The 16,164-nt window shown below is 31.6% G+C and overlaps 1 pseudogene; it reads right to left on the bottom strand.

Moving 5' to 3' along the window:
- Positions 1-2,784: 2,784 nt before the first annotated feature.
- On the bottom strand, positions 2,785-3,902 carry LOC120208298 (annotated as a pseudogene).
- Between the last annotated feature and the right edge of the window lie 12,262 nt (positions 3,903-16,164).

Raw genomic sequence — 16,164 nt, 5'->3', positions numbered from 1 at the left:
GTTTTATGTTAAGTGATTCTTAGTTTTAATCATAATATTATTACTACTACTACTTCTGGGTTTAAGGCATCATTTATAATAGGGTAAATTACAAATTCCATTACTAAATTTTATTCTCTCTTATTTTTCTGATTGAACTCTAACAGATTTTAATTTCCTCAATGAATTTAATATGTTAGGTTTTTTTTTGTTACTCTATCATTAAATAGTTAACGCCGTTAAAATGAGTCATTTTAAAAAACAAAATTTTCATCAAAACGACGTCGTTTTGCATTTATATAACAACCCATTTATATTACCGTTTGTGACAAAAAAAACCCAATGTATGAAATTCAGTGAGGAAATTGAAAAGATTTAAAGTACAATGAGTGAAATAGGAGAGAGTAAAATTTAGTTACCAATATGTAATTTACCCATTGTAATATTATCCGTACATTTATTTTTTTAATAGACCATACATTTAATTTTTAAATTTGTATTTAGTTTCTTTTGTTTAATTAAAAGATTGCATAAATCATGAAAAGATAAAACTATCCTAATAATAATAAAAATTCAAAAAAATTGAATTAACCACTGGTAGATCTATTGACCGACTAATCCATATTGAGTACTGCAGAGACGATTAATCCAATTTGCTTCATTCACAAACGCTAAGGTGCGAACCTGTAACCTTGCTTAAGAATCTAGTACCTCATCCCACTAAACCAACTGATTGTTGGTAATAATTCAAAAATTTTAATAATAGTTAATTGATCCCTCAATAAATAATAAGTATGGACAAATTTAATATAATATGCAAAAATTGTACTCTTCATCTTTTTTCCCTTTAGTTCTAGTCTTAATCACTTCTAGTTTTAATTGGTATTTTTATTTTTAAACAATTATTTCTATATGGTATTAATATTAGACACATATCATATATGGGTCTAAGCTATAATCTTCAAAATATATGTCAAGGTTGGTCGTACTATTTTAAAATTTGAAATTCAGTTTATATGTTTTATTTTCTATTTAAAAATTTTGATATCTCTATTAATTTTTGTTCAATTTTATTATTAATTATTAACTGGTAGTCATAAAATAAGATGAAATAAATTTTGTAGTCCCTTACATTTATAGTTTTTGATCAATTTAATCTTTAAAAGTTTAAATAAATTTATAATTAATTGAATAATACAATTTTTAAGCATCTAAGTTCATAAATTTTTAAAGTTCAATTAAATAAAAAATATAAATATAAAGAAATAAAACATTGTTTTTTATAGTTATCAGATCAATAATTAACAATAAAATTTAGAAAGAAAACCAAAATTTTCAAATAAAAAAAATTATAGTATGACAGAATTTTGCAAAAAATATATAAAAAAGTTAAATTAAAAATATTGAACAATTTTTATTTATTTTTAATAGATATTGAACTTATAACCTATGAGAAAGGAGGTGTCAACTAAGAGATTTTAACTACTTGTTCTATAAGTTGTTCACTAAATTATTTTAAAGGGATAATAAATTATTTTAAAGGAATAATTGTTGACTAAAGTTTAAATTTTGAACATTAAATCTACTTAGGGATGGTCAAAATACTCTAATCCGATCCTATAGGGACGATTTTTTTTTTGCAATTTTGACGTCTGGGGGCGGGACGGGCTATATAGTATATAACTTCCTAACGAGGCAGGGCCGAGTTTAAAGTAAAAAAAAAATCGATCCGACCCAACCGGTAATTTATCCTTTTATATATAAAAAATTAATATATTAAAATAGTTTATTTTTATACTTTTAAAATATATTCTTTAATTATAAAAATATAAAAAAATATATTATTTTAACCATTTAAAATATAATAAATAATTATAAATATATTATTATATAATATATTATTTTAATTATTTTAAAATATTAATATATTCAAATCGAGTCGGAATTTTAACCTAAAAACTGAGATAGGGTCAAGGCGGGACCAGATATAAGATATATATATTTTTGAGTCGGGGTTGAGCAGCCAAAAAAAACCGGCACGACCCGCCCCGCCCCGCCCCACCTTGTGTGAGTTGTGTCCATCTCTAAATCTACTGTAAATTATTTTTTAACTGAAAAATTATCTCATCTAAATTGCTTTTAGACCAAAAGTACTTTTTGATTCAAAAATCAATTTTAAAAAGCATTATTGAACATGATCTTAATCAATAATCAATTATCAATTTATACTTGCATTGAATCTATACTAATAACTAAATTTTAATTAAATTTGATGTCACATATTAGCCGAGGATCAACTCAATTTTAAATTATCAAATTACAATATTTTGGATCATAATTAATATTTTTTATAACATGATTTTTTTATTAAAAAAACATGAGATAACATGAATTAAGTTATCTCAGTGGTTAAAAAAATTATTGTTATTTTTATATGTTTCAGGTTTAAGTACTAGAAAATGTTGTTGAGTATTTGAACGCTCATTGTCAAATGATTAAGAATCTTCAGCATAGATACTATCACTTGTAAGCATCATAGATTAATATAAAAAAGGCATGGGATATTTTTTTCCATATGCAAAATTGGATCATTTTATTGATAAGCTACATCATAAGCAGGCTTAACTTTTAATTAGAGTCACAACTTAGAAAATTTCACACCTTTGATCATCAATCTAAGACTCCCTGCGGATTTGCGAGAGCCTCCTCATTTGACGATGATGATGACTTAACAGAAGCAAAACTAGATTAATAGCATCAATTATTTGAAACCCTTTTCTCATTTGATGAGAAACGTTATGTTGTTAAAATCAGCAGAAAGGGATGATCAGATTGTGCAAGCTCGCTTTGCTAGTTGCACATGCAGCACCGAAATTCCCATAGAAATTATTATGATCATCCAAGTTCCACAACCCATCCCAAATAATCTCCTCGTTCGAGGTATCGCTGCTCGAAACATCGCCGTTAATGGCCATCATCGGATAGAGCAAGCTGCTTTGTCCTTGATTCATGGTGTCGGGGTATGAATTAGAAGTACCCATCATAGGCACACACGGGGACCTTGTGTTCCGTTTCGTCGAGCAACGACATGATCCGTTTCATGTCGAATTGGTTCGATTGTAACTGTTGATGCTGCTGCTGTAGCAGACGTTGCTGATGATGCTCTTGTTCTTGTTGTTGTTGCAGGAGTTGCTGCTGTTGAAATAGTTGCCTTTTAAGTGTTCGAGCTTTTTCCTTATCGGAGTTACCAGGTGCATGCTTGCCTTTTTTCTTGAAATGAGTCCTCCAGTAGTTCTTGATCTCGTTATCAGTCCTTCCGGGTAAGCTTCTTGCTATTGTTGACCACCTGATGAAAATTTTCATTGATTTTAGAATCAATAAACAGAATAAAAACAAAAATCCCCAGAGTTTGATTCTTTGCAGAATCAGATCATTTGATATACCTGTTTCCCCACCTTGCATGCAGCGCAAGAATTATACTCTCTTCATGTGGAGTTATTTGGCCTCTTTTAAGGTCTGGCCTTAAATAATTCACCCACCTGAGCCTGCAACTCTTCCCATTCCTTTTTAGCCCTGTCCAACAACAACATTACATGAACATTCGAATCCTGAACTATCCGTTCGGTTTAAGATTCGAGTCTACCGACTCGTCCCCGAACATTATCCGAAAAAGAAGATAAAGAAGAAAATATTTTCGCTTACCAGCAAGCCTAGCAACAGAGTTCCATCTACCTTCACCATGTAACCTGACATATTCAATAAGAAGCTTATCTTCTTCAGCTGTCCAAGGACCTTTCCTCCAGCTTTCTTCCATAGTACCCCAACCCAAGTGTCCAGCCATTAATGCCCAAGACATGTAAGAAAACAAAACAAAACAAAGAGACAAATTAACAGGAAGAAAAAGGCTATAACCTTAAATAAATGTCTTTTTCTTCTAGCAAATTCTATGCCATCTAAGGTTAGTGTGTCACATATTTATATATGCACTCAAGAGGCCTTTTGCTTCAACCCTTCCCATTAGTCATTTTCAATATCACCCATCCCCTTTTACCTTTTCTCTTGGTTATGCACAGCTCATCTCTAAGATACCACATCAATTATCAAATCACTCGTGCACAATTAAATATATAGATTATTGTATGAATCAAATTATCTCAGTGATTAAATGAATGATTGTTATTCATAAAGATTTCATATTCAAGCACTAGAAACTACAGTGTATCTGAGTGTTCATTATCAAATGGTTGAAAGTCTTTATAATACATATTGCCACTTCTAAGCAACCTAGATTAATCAAATATATATATATACCGTCAATGAAAAAAATATTTTTTTTGAACGTTAGGTGTTTTATTTAGAATTAGGGTATAAAATTTAAGATTTTGGGTCGTTTAAATATGTCAAATGTCATTTAAAATACATATTTGTAAAATATTTTATTCTATAAATTTTATATAAAAATGAAACTCAGGCTTAATCCAACTAATTCATACATCATGTTTAAGAACTGATAGTTTGAAATTTTAACATTCGTAGGTTCTTTCCTTATTCGTAAACTATAATCTTTTACAATAAAAAGAAGATTAATATAATGTTGTAAAAATCAAATATATATATATATATATATATATGATTAATCTAAGATAAATATAAGGTAATATATGTTAAAGATAACTCACGTCATTTGAATTTAAATGTTTATACCCCTAATATTAATGATTCTCGAACTCGAAAATTTAAGGAATAACAATAATTCTTTAAACTGTCAGAAGTCGGGTGGTTTGTGTCTATCAGGTAAAATATGATTGAGTTGCAAAGGGACAATTAAGAATGTCAAGGAATTGGGTAACATGTTTGAATGAAGACCTTTATCCAATTCTCATATATTCAATATATATTTGTTTGATGCTAGAGAATTTCTGCAATCCCACACTAGCGACTTTAATATATATATATATATATATATTAAAGTACATAAAATAGCCACTAAATTATATTAAAATATTATTTTGATCATTTAAATTTCAATAATTATAAAATTGTCATTAAATCTATTGAATTAATAAAAATGATCATTAAACTTTATCAAATCAGTATAAGATGGTCATTAAAATTAATCAAATTATTGTAAAACTATCTTTAATTTTATGTAAATTTATTATTGTGTGGTGATTAATTTAAAACAATTGAGGACCAGTTTGGTATAACTTTTAAAAGTGTTGTAGAAACGGAGTTTTAAAAGTGTTGTACAAAAGTGTAATTTAAAATTTAATTGCTCGGGATTACTGTTAAAAAGTGAGTTTGAAAAAATAAAATGTTCATTATAGACATTATGTTGTAAATTAAAAATATAAAAAATATATAATTATAATAAAAATATATTATATAATAACTCACTATTAATATTTTAATATATAAACCATGAGTTTTATTTTTTAAAAATAATTAAAATAAATTATTTTTTAAGGATGTTAGTTTTAAATTATTAAAATAAAATTGTAAATACATAATTGAATAGAACTCATGCATTAGTAAGGGTAAAATTATAATTTGCTTCCAAACCAAAGTTGAAAATCAAAAAAATAAAAATCTTAGCTTTTACGGTTGATTTAAAACCATTGTTTTTATTATAGATTTTTTATTTTTACCCGTTTAACATTAATTTTACAGTTAAAATGAGAATTTTAACTAAATGTACTTTTAGAAAACATTACCATACAAACTTAATAAGTTAAATATTTATTTTATTTTTTCAAAAATTCACTGAAATTTAATGATGATTCATATATTTTACCCTAAAAAACATAATAATCTAAGCAACAATTATGTATTCGTATACAGGACAAATGAAAAGATTATTATAAGGTGGGTGCTTTAGTTTTTTTTTTTAATGAAAAGAACAGGATGACCAATGCAAATTCTCCAAGTATTGTATTTGCTTACATCTTAAGGAGATTCATCCAAGTAATCCCCATTAAATCTTATTAAATATTATTTGTTGGATTCCATATTGGGTATCTGTTGCATTAAAATAATGAAACCTTTTTTGATAGTCACCATGGACAGGTGTTGCGTTCCAGATAGGTTGCCTAAAAGGATGGTTGATTTTGAGCCGTCGGATGCATTGAAAATCCCATGTGTCTCTCTTCTAATTCAATCTTGGTATGGATGACTCAAAGAAATATAATTAATTAGATAATCACATAAATATCTAAATCTTTTGTTCAACTTTTTCACAATTGAGGTGTAAAAAGATATGGCAAAACCCACTTAATTATGAGTAGTTGAAGTAGTAGAGTGGTTTGAGATTTAGATATAGGTCAAAAAATTCTATTTGATTAAAGGGTAAAATAGACAAATAGTCCATCAACTATAGAGTGATGCTTTGTTGAGTACTTTTATTATTAAAAGCTATAAAATGATCCTTTGATTATGAGGTGTTGCTTTGTTGAGTCCCCGGCTATTAAAAGTTACAAAATGGTCAACCAACTATGTTTCAAACTCGTCCTTTTCCATTTAAAATTTGACAACAATTTGAGTTAGATATTAACATGTTGACTGAGATATGATTGTTTTTTTAGATTATGTAATAAAATTTTATCATATCTCAACCATCAAGTTAACATCCAACTCAGGCTACCGTCAATTTTTTAACAGAGAAGGACGAGTTTGGAACATACTAAATAGTCGAGTGATCTTTTTGTAACTTTTAATAGTCAGGTGACTCAATTAAGCAACACGTATAGTCGAATGATCATTTTGTAATTTTTAATAGTCAAGAGACTCAACAAAGCATCACCCTATATTTGGAGAACCATTTGTATACTTTACCCATGATTAAATTATTGTCCAAAATAGTTAAATCGATACAATATGTATGATAATGAAAAAAATTAAAAGGTCAAACTAAACAAATTTCTCGAAATCAAAATACAATTTTATGATCAAAATATTATATAGCCCAAATAAAAATAAAGGTTGTAATGCAGGTAAAATTAGATTAATAATGCAAGCGGAATAATTGATTAACAAAATAAGGCACTTTCAAAAATTTTGGGAGATCTAGGCCATTTGTTACATTGTTCATGAAACTCATCACGCCCGCATCACGAGTTTCATAAAATATATTAAAAATTAGAACTCGTTATATGATATGGAGCAAAATTGTATGGAATATATTTTATGGAATTCGTCACACCCACTTGATGAGTTTTATTTTATGTGTACTATAATAAATAGTCTAGATCCCAAAATAATTCTCAATTATCCCCATTTTTTAACGAAAAAAAATTACACCTGTATTATTTCCCTAGTTTTAATGTAACCAAATTTCTAGAACATCTAACAACACAGTGGCATAAAGAAATTTCACCCTACTTACCACTAATAATCCGTGATTAGTACGGATTTTCTCTCTTGGTTTATTTTTAAAAGCACTTGAGCTTTTACTGATGAACCTTCGTTTAACAGCTAAGCATTTAAGCTTTAATTAATTAATTATTAATTAATGTGTGTTTACAAATTTGGGTAAAAAGTGTAAGATTATTGTGGTTCTCTATTTCTTTGGTTTTATTTGTAACATGCCTTTTCAAATTAGATTGCTCTAAGATTAGATTTGTGGGATCCTTAATTAATAAAATCAATAATTAAATTAAAGATTATTCAACCTATTATCAATAATTAACATCAAATTTCAGGTCCAATGAAACTTTTCTAAATCCATGTCATATTAAATTCGTGGTGAAAAAGATATAATTTTCATATCGAATTGGGTTAATCAAAAACTTAATTTGATAATAACTATCCCCTAATTGGAAGGATTTTTTTTGGCCAACTCATGTTTTTCTAGAAACCCTAACATTTGGAATTTCATTTCACCTAAAATTCAATAAAATGATTAAACATGTAAATTCTCCGATGCATATATATAGGATAGGATCATGTTATACAATGTAAAACTAAAAGTGTTTTACATATATTTAGGACAATTGGATGAGTAAAAATATATAATGAGTTAGGATCCACATACATAATGTAAACATTTTAGTTTTACACAGATTTAGGATCATTGGACGAGTGAAAATAGATGGTTGAGATTGACTCATTGTCTCTTTTTTTTCAATGAATATCTTCTCATCTCCTATTGCTAATCTAAGTCATCTATTTTCACTCATCCAACAGTCCTAAATCTGTGTAAAACTAAAATAATTTTACATTATGCAACAAGATCTTATCCCGTATGCGTTTATATATATATATATATATATATATATATATATGCTTTATGTTTAAAAATATTTTATTCCAACATTGATTTTGGTTAAGATATGAGTGTGACGTGAATGAACAAATTTTAATGCAAAACTTTCGGTTGAGTCCTAAGTTCACTACAAGTGGATCTAATTATTAAATATCCTTAAGATTTAAAGCTCCTGATTTTGATAAGTTACATTTAATTTCATCCTTCTTTGGGATTAAAAAAATAACACATACTTGAATTAGTATGATTCCCCACATCTTGATCATATCATCCTATCTAAATTAAAGATATGTTGCAAATATAGAAGCACGTTTGTCCTATGCGTGTAACACGTAAATTATAATCATATACACATATTGATTATACGATGTTATTTAAATTAAATATTTATAACATAAATTTAGTAAATCATATACACACACCTGGATTATACGATGTTATTTAATTTTAATATCTAGATTTAAAGATCGCTTTTATCCTTGTAATAGATTCCATTAATCATTTTTGTCCCTTTGGTGTTTTGTATCAATTTAGCTTTCGATGTTGCTTAATTACATCAATTTTTAAAATATTTACTATTCTTTAGGATTTTAAGTTAGGGTTTAGGGTTTGAGATTAAGAGGTTATGATTTAGGGTTTTTGAGTTAGAGTTAGGATATAGAATGATACAATTAAACAACTTTGAGGATTAAATTGATGCAAAAATGATAAATTAGGTCTGCTACAGAGGCAAAAGTGACCCTTAAACCTCATATCTATAACATGAATTTAGTAAATCATATACACATTAAATATAAAAATGAAAAAAATAAAATTAGTGTCGATTAATTTAATAAAAACTTTGAATTAATTATATAAATGAATTAGATATTAAAAAATATTAGATATTTGTACACGCTCATTTTGGCTAGGGGTTTCATTCGATTCTTGCTCGTGTTTATATATATTATTAATTAGTTTGATTATTAGGTTAATTATTTAAATAGTAATATATGTATATTATTATTATTATTATACGAATATACACATATATATAAGCTGAAATTTAAAACAAAAATTTAACATTTTGTTTTTACAGGCCCAAACAGTAGCCATGAACCAAACCCGAAGTGGCCTAACAAGCAGGCCCGAACCATTAGCAGCCCAAAAGTATAAGGTTTGAGAAACCCTAGGGTTCCCTTTGCCCAGTCGCCGCTCAACCTGGGCTGTTAGATCTGCCTCCCATCTAATGGTTCAGATCAAATGACCACTAGGGTTTCACCCTAATCAATAGTCGCCTCCATGCACCAAGACCACTATCATGTGCCCAGTCCCCTTTGCGTGTCAGCCACACCGCCTGGTCAAAAGCCACCCGTGACTCCTTATTGTGTCTCGAGGATTGCCATCGCCGCTGAGATGCCTGCTGGTCGCCTTGAAATTGAGGAAAAGGCCTCGGGTAAACCTTTTTATCCCCGTCTAACCCACGTCACCGTCGTTTGGGATAACGTGTTGTCCCCGCCGAACTCCCATCCTCGGTCAGCACCTATAACACGAAAATGGATAAACAACAAAAAGGACAAAGGGTCAAGCCCTTACCAGAAACATGGAACACCGAAAAAGAAAAAAGGCAGGAAATAAGAAAAATCCTCTCTTTTCTCAATGATATATGCAACAACACAACAACAAAATAGGGGGCATCAACAACCAATAAACTTTTTTGAAAGCTAAAAAGAGAGAAAGAGAGAGAGAGAGAGAGAGACCAAAAAAGAAAGATCCAGAGCCATTTTTGAAGAGAAAAACACAAAGAAGAAAATGGGGAGCCTTACCCTCATTCGTCGAAGTCTCGCTTGTCATCGAAAAGTTCAAACGTCGCCGGGAGGTGATATTTTGCCGAAGGTAACCCCTTCGTTTCTCTTAGATCTAGGATGATATGGGTAGTTTTATATTGAAAGGGGTTTAGATATGGTTTTAGGAGAAATAAAGGGTTGTTTTGGGATAAGTTTTTAAACTTTGGTTGCCATGGGCAGTGGCGGAGTGCTCCGACGAGCGGTGGCCGGAGGCATTCGGCCTCCCCCTGGCGATGAAAGAAAGAGAGACAACAAAGAAAAATCTCTTTCCCCTTTTGAAGAGAGATAATGAAATTGAAGTAAATGGTGATTTAGGCCAAAAAAGGCCATGGTCTTGGGGTTGTATACCCCACACCGAACGACGTCGTTTCGGGGAGGTAGAGTGCGCGTTTTAGTGCGTGGATAAACCCCTCCCCAGGTCATTCCAACTTTGTAAAATTCTGATTTGGTCACTGAAATAAATTTTTGTTTGTTTTAATTTACGTTTTAAGTTTTACCAGTGTTATGTTTTAGTCCCTTTGCATTGGTTATTTTATTTTTATGCTTATTCCAGTTTGAGTACCCTATTTTAATAACTTTCATTTTAGTCCTGAATATTGATGATGGTTTTATTACGATTCCAGTGCCTAGTTTGTGTGATATTTTTTTTATGGCCATGATCTTTGTTGGTTTTACTATTTAATTCTTAAAGTTACTACACATTCTATTAATTTCCTATTAATTGTATTTAAGTTTCATGTATTGATGGTTTTAAGCCCTCGTTGGTTTCTCTTTACTGTAAATGCATATTGTATTGGGATAATATGTTGTACGAGGAATTTATGGAAGCATACCTTAAATAGCAAGGAGTTTGTTTCTGAGATTGTTCGTAAAAAACAATTTATATATATTTTACATCTCAATTATTTTTTAATATATTTATTTAATGTATGTATTTCATTAAAAATTAGGGCAATATTATCTCGCATGGAGAATCCATGGAAATGCCCCTTAACTGAAAATGAATGTATTTTCAAGAATTATTCATACAAAATAATACCCCTTTTAATTTATATAAAAAGGATCTTAATTTAAATGTATATTGAAATTTGCCAATTTCAATATTTAGATGATGTATAATCGCTTAGGTACTGATTTTGGGCGCTTTGGGGGTGTTAATCCTTCCCCACACGTAATCGACTCTCAAACCCTTTTCAAAATGAATTTCTGGTTAAATGCATATCACTTTTTATATTTTAAAATTATTTTCCTTAAAATTAAATAAAAATATATTTTTTAGGTATTTGGCCTACCTAACCCAAAAACCGATGGCGACTCTGAAATTTATTTATTTATTTATTTTTAAAAACCCAATATTTCCTAAAATTAAGTTGGATCGTTTCCTCGCATAGCCACAAAAAGCTTAAGGACCGTTCCAACAACTTGGCGACAACGTTGGGGAAAACTAGAGAGTCAGGCTGTAATTGATTATACGTCATCTTTTTAGTTGAAAATGGTAAATTTGAATAATATTTTTGTTTGCATCGCATCATACATCTTTTATTTATTAGTAGTACTAATCTGTGATTTACGTGTTTCAGATTTCTGACCTTTTTTAGTTTGTTTGTTTTTGGATCGAGGCAAAGGATTGTAAGTTCCCCCATTCGCTCTATAACCCCAAATATTTAAAGCCTTCTAACTGTTCTCTGTTCCGATAGGTAGGGGTGAATGCTACGCTTACGTAAGAAAAATTATTTTTCTCCACATGGGCTTTAGAAAGTAACCTCTTGGTTGCATATGCCTTGTGTTTACGAGCGAAACATTGAGTTTCCTCACATGGACATAAGGAAATGTATCCACTCAAATTGAACACGACTCGTTTAAGCTTATAATGGGTGAGGATCAAAGGTCTGGTACGCCCAAGGGGGCACAAGTAAAGGACAATTCAAGGACCCTGTTAATAGTATCGAAACTCTACATGTTTTGTGATAAATTTCTATCTGTGGTTCTTCAAAAACCACAAAGGGGAAACTCACTCAAACCTTTACTCGGATTTATTTATTTATTTTGCAAAAAGCATGAGAACTAGAAGATAATGCGGTTAGTTTTTGTATTTTTGTATGAAGCCTATGAACTAGAAAATGTGATTAAGGTTTATTTACCAAATAAAAGCATGGGGGTAAATATTATATTGGGTAGATTACATGTAGGTAAGGCTTACAATATATTTTCTTGATATTCGATTATTCTTTGTATATAGTGACACAATTCTATTTTTATTTTTGTATTGTTGCATTGCATGATCATTCATTTAGAAAAGTGTTGGTTCACGAAGTGGTCATCAGAGTAGAAGACGGTCATAAAATGGACAATAGTTTTCATAAGAAGGAAATAAAGAATACATAAGTGAGGTCATAGTCTGAATAAACTCAGAGGAATAAGGGGGATAGTTTGACTATAGACTACATATCAGTGCTACCAAAGGTTGCTCTAGTCAGTCTTAAGCAAAATGATCTACAAGGGCTACGTGAAATCTGGGAGAGTTAGAAAACTGATACGAAGCATGCATTCTAGCAAAAGTATGGTGACATAGCTCTCTTATTGTATGTGAAAGTAAATGAGCCATTGATCAAGGCTTTGATCCAGTTTTGGAATCCAGCATATTGTTGTTTAATTTTCAACAAAGAGGACATGACTCCCACTCTGGAAGAGTACACCTCTCTATTTCATTTCGAAACGATACACTTGGATAGAATCTATTCAAGGGCAACAAGAGTATAACCCTTCAAAATCAAGCTCGCAAATATTATCAGAATGGGGGAGAAATGTTCGCTTTGGGAATTTATGGCTTGGAGATTTTCCTAAAAGTTCTTTGCCATATAGACTCTGTCATGGTTGATATATTTGAGAGGTTGGAAAAGAAGGTGAATCATGTTTCTGCAGTCTTAGCTGAAGCATTCAGGTCTCTTAGCAGCTGTAAAAGAGCAAAGAGTAGTCGCTTCACTAGATGTGTTCAGTTGCTTACTGTATGGATCCGTAGCCACCTCTAGAAGATTGAACGATAGTACAGTCGTCGATTCTCAAGTTCTCACTCACCATTAAAGGATTTCCTCAGCAAAGAATACCCAGTGCATTTGACGAGAAAAGAATGGGTTTCATTTTTTAGGAATTTACAAGATCTCGATATAATGTGGCGCATCCCCTGGTTAGACTGTGTTGATATATTTTACAAGTATGGGGATCTGATTGGATAACTCTGTTAGGGTTATGGGGTGGAGTAGGTTATGCCCCACTAATCATATTAAGGCAATATAGGGCACACCGGTTCATCCCATCCACCTCTGGCCTATGTATATATGAATTTGTGTACCATGAAGATCACTACAAGAAAATAACTCGTTTAATGTCAGATGCTTGAAGTTAACCTTTCGAACTGATATGGTAGCAACCGACGTTATGTTAACACCAGACTATGTGGCTTGCAGAGATGCAAGGAAGAAAAGGAAGAATGACATTACTCCCTTATCCGACCGTGATCGAGCTATTTTGTTAGAGGAGCAATTCAGATATTTTCCATCTGAGTTAGAAATACTGAGAAATGAATATGAAGCCGAAATTGCCAAAAAAGAAAAAGAGTGTGAAGATCTAAGACGAGAAAAGTTTGTGTTGGACCTTGATTTTGGGATCCATGGCAAACAATTTAAACTCATGAGAAAAAGGAATAACGAAGTTGAGGCTGATTTCGTGGACTTGCAGAAAGATTATCAAAAAATTAATCGAGCTTGGGAAATTGCTGGACTAGGAAAAACTTTATAATAATGGAAGTTGAAACTCAATGATGAGAAAGAACGTCGAATTAAAGACATCATATTTGAAAGAGAATGCAAAGTCAGAGAGCTATAAGCAGAGAATAATAGAAGGGATCAAGAGCTCGAAGCAGAGAAAAAGTCTCAGACTCGTACACTAAATGGGGAAAGAAAATAAGCCAAAGAATTTAGACAAAGGCACACCCTAAGCAAGAAGTGAGAAGATGAGCTCACTTTTGAAATGCAAAAGTTTCAAGCTAAGATTGTGGAGCTCAAAGTTGAAAATCAAAGCAAGTTAAGCGATCTAGAAGAAGAAAAATAAAGAGTCAAAAAGTTAGAAGTTGAGAAAAGAAATATTTTCGAAGGGTTCAAAATGGAGATGGATAACATGCTGAGTGAGCTCAAAATTAGAGGACAAAGAATAGATAAACTTGAAGCTGAAGAGAGGCAAAGCAATGAGGAAGTGAAGTTGGAAAGGCAACATCGAGATCTTATGCTCCAAGGCAAGCAGGATGAAGTCTTCCTTTGGGTAAAATGATGTGGGGTGAAGAATGAACAAATAGAGGTCTTCACTTAAGAGAAATAAGAGATGGAGGCAAGGCATGAGGAAGAGTTAGGTCAGATCCAAGCTAAGAATGAGGAGTATAGTGCTTACATTTTACAGCTCGAAAATTCCCTATTTTTGGAGAACGTTCAGCGTGGACCGATAAATTTAAGGATCGGTCTCGAAGAGAATGCCACCTTACAAAGAAATGTTCATGACTTAGAGTAGGCACTGCAAAGTTGTCAAGTGTAGATCGTTGGCCTTAAGCGCACTATTCGAAGCACCAGACAACAATGGTATAACACGAATGATTATTATGAAGATTGGAAAGAAAATGTGAATCGTGTGATAATTGAAACCACAAATCAATTAAGTGGTATTGTAAGGAAGCTAGGGGAGATGGATATCCAAGCAAGAGTCATCCAGGGCTACATAAATCCAGTGTCAGATTTAGGAAGAAGGGTCACTTGGCTTGTCAACGAGATAATGGAGCTGAATATTAGAGCTAGGCCTTTTCTATAATGGATTTGTCTTGTAATGATGATGCTTTTGTCCTTAAACAAAAGTTGTTCTAAGACTGATCACTTTTTATGAATCAATGCCTTTCGACATGCATTTGCATTTTATTTACCTTTCAAGTTTTATTTTCTACATTTTACTTGCATTTTTACAGTTATTTGTGTTTAGCATTTCATTTTCGTACAATTTATATTCATCATCAAACCATAGAAACTAATAATAAATGGTACACTACATATTACTGTAAACTTCCAAGAACCCATATAATACCAGGAGAAAGGCAATGAATGAGAGAATAGCCCAAATTGAGAAATCCCAGCTAGAAAGACATGAGAATATGAAGAAAGCTCAAGAAGATATGTGTGAACAAATGTTGAAATACCATAATGATATGATAGAGAGACTTGCAAGCATGTTACAGGGAAGAAATATAGATCGAGAAGAAACTATAGTTGTTGGTGCTACTACCGAAGAACATTTGTACCCCCAGGTTTTGCACCACGAGCGGATCATGGAAAAGCTCCAACTATTAGTGTTACGACTGAAGAACCCCTATACCCCCAGGATTTACACCATCTCATGTTGGAGCACAATAAGAAGCGACTACTCAGCCAGGAAGAGTGCACATAAACTTACCAAACACCTCCGTAAACAAACAACAAGATAAATATGTCCCAAATTTTGACGAGGAGGGCATAAAAGAGCTGAACAAGTAATTAGAAGAAAAATGGAAACGACTGAAAGAGGAACTTAGGGCTATGAAGGAGGACACTAGCATGTATGGGATTGACGCCAAGGAATTAAATCTGATTCCCGATTTGGTGTTACCTCCCAAGTTCAAAGTTCTAGATTTTGAAAAATTCGATGGCACGAGATGCCCTTCTGCTCACATCACTATGTTCTATAGAAAAATGATTGGCTATGTAGGGGATGATCAACTGTTGATTCATTGCTTCCAAAAGAGCTTAGCAGGCTCCGCCATTCGATGGTACAACCAGTTGAGCAGGGCTCACATCACGTCATGGAATGATTTAGCTAAAGCCTTTCTAGAACAATATAAGCACATGAAGGATGAAAAGCCTAATCGAATCATGCTGCAATGCATAGAGAAAATATCTAATGAGAGCTTTAGACAATATGCTCAAAAGTGGAGGGATGTGACTGTACAAGTTCATCTGCCGCTGGAGGAAGAGGAAACCAACATGTTTTTTATCAACAATTTGAGAGTTCCTTTTATTGGCCACCTTATAG

Source organism: Hibiscus syriacus, unplaced genomic scaffold, assembly GCF_006381635.1.
Source record: "Hibiscus syriacus cultivar Baekdansim isolate YM2019G1 unplaced genomic scaffold, ASM638163v2 tig00016212_pilon, whole genome shotgun sequence".
NCBI lineage: Eukaryota > Viridiplantae > Streptophyta > Magnoliopsida > Malvales > Malvaceae > Hibiscus > Hibiscus syriacus.
The sequence above is the reverse complement of the archived record's forward strand: the minus strand, read 5'-3'. Positions and strand labels throughout refer to the sequence as shown.